This window comes from Tupaia chinensis, unplaced genomic scaffold, assembly GCF_000334495.1.
Source record: "Tupaia chinensis unplaced genomic scaffold, TupChi_1.0 Scaffold149666_1, whole genome shotgun sequence".
Taxonomy (NCBI): domain Eukaryota; kingdom Metazoa; phylum Chordata; class Mammalia; order Scandentia; family Tupaiidae; genus Tupaia; species Tupaia belangeri.
In genome coordinates, this window is record NW_006209511.1 from 38,870 (window position 1) to 40,853 (window position 1,984).

At 35.6% G+C, this 1,984-nt stretch overlaps 1 pseudogene; it reads left to right on the forward strand.

Annotated features, from left to right (window-relative positions):
- LOC102489948 (heat shock protein HSP 90-beta pseudogene) overlaps nucleotides 1-1,785 on the forward strand; it is a 9,368-nt pseudogene extending 7,583 nt beyond the window's left edge.
- Nucleotides 1,786-1,984: the final 199 nt, after the last annotated feature.

Genomic DNA, 1,984 nt, shown 5'->3' on the forward strand with positions numbered 1-1,984 from the left:
GGTCCAGGACACGAACCGCGGTCGACTACGTGGGAGTCCAGTGACATAGTCATTACGCCAACTGCTGGTTCCCATTGCAGCATTTTTCACGATTGCTAAGACGTGGAACCAAACCAAATGCCCCCATACGGCTGAATGGATTGAAAAACTGTGGCACGTATATTCTATGGAATACTATTCTTCCATAAAAGAACAACAACCCCCTGGCTTTTGACAGGAAGTGAAAGAATATGGAAGATTTACTGCTGAGTGAAGCAAGCCAGGCTATGAAGGAGAGACACTGTATGTCCTCACTTAATATATACCAAGTGTCCGCACTCTATAACTAAAATGATGGGCTAAAGGATGTACAAACACAGGAGATGGGTGTGAATGCCAGATGTGGTGTTGTGAAAGAGTGGGGCCTGGGGAAAAACATTTAGAGGAAAGATACGGAGATAGCATTGTTGAGACAGGTGGTAGTTTTGTTATATTTTCATCAACTGGACCGGGGAGAAATGCTCACATATTGAAATGATCAGCTTGTAAGCTAAAGAATATGATTGAATGTATTAAAAAATATATAAAAATTAAAAATTTGGAGAAATATTCACCTGTTTAAATATCCATTTTGTAAGACAAATAATAATGTGATTAAATGATAATAATGTGATTGAATGTGTGGAAGGAAATGAAATGAATAAAAATAATAAAAAAGAAAAAAATTAAAAATTAATTAATTAAGAAATTAAATGAAAATAAATAAAGGAAGAGGAAATTTTAAAAAGCAAATAAACATCCTTTGAATAAGTACCTGCAAGGACTGTAGACTAGTTTTCTGAATGTAATTTTTTAAAATCTTAAATACTGAAACATGCATTCTGTGGAGGTGCAATGAATGCTAATAATGTCAATTTTTTAGTTTCCTGTATGTCCATTTTTTAAATTGCTTTTCTCTAACTCTTCCATTTGCCATTTTGTAGTAGAGTAGCAACATGTGATGGTCTATTTAGCCGTTGGTAACAGTTTCCTGTAAATAATTTGCCTAGATTAGTTGTAGTTAAATGAGTTATCGTAAATCATGTACTCAGAACAATTAATAGAAGTTATACTTGGCATACAAATTTTAGCTGTTATTACTGTGATGATGTTTATCATTTGTATTGTTTTTATTAAGTGAATGCATACTATAACCTTTCCCCACTTGACCTTCTACTATAGTGTTGAATAGAGATAAACTGTATTCGAGAGATAAAATAATAATAATAATAAAATTTTTAAAAATAAAGAAAGAGAAAAAAAAGGAGTTGCCTGAGTTCTTCTCTGAGCCAGCAGAAGACAAAGAGAACCACAATAAATTCTATAAAGCATTCTTCAAAAATCTAAACTTGGAATCTATGAGGACTCCAGTAAATGGCAATGCCTTTCTGAGCTGCTGTGTTATGCCACTTCCTAGTCTGGAGATGAGATGACTTCCCTGTAAGAATATGTCTCTTGCATGAAGGAGACACAGAGTTTCATCTATTACATCACTGATGAAAGCAAAGAGCAGGTGGCCAACTCTGCTTTTGTGGAGCAAGTGCAGAAGCAGGGCATTGAGGTGATGTAGATGACTGAGCTTATTGAGCAGTTCTGCAGGCAGCAGTCAAGTTTGATGGGAAGAGCCTGATCTTGGTTACTAAGAAGGGCCTGAAGTTACCATAGAATGAGGAGGAGAAGATGGAGAAGAGCAAGGTAAAGTTTGGAAACCTGTGCAAACTCTTGAAAGAAATCTTGGATAAGAAGGTCAAGAATCTCACTCCTTGACCCCAAAATATATTACAAAGTTGTGATAATCAAAACAGCATGTATGGCACAGAAAACAGAATGTAGATCAATGTAACAGAATGGAGACCCCATAAATAAATCCCAAAGCATACAGCCAACTGATTTTTGACAAAGGGTACCAGTCAATCCAGTGAGAAAATAAAAACTTCTTTAGCAAATGGTGCTGGTAAAATTGAGT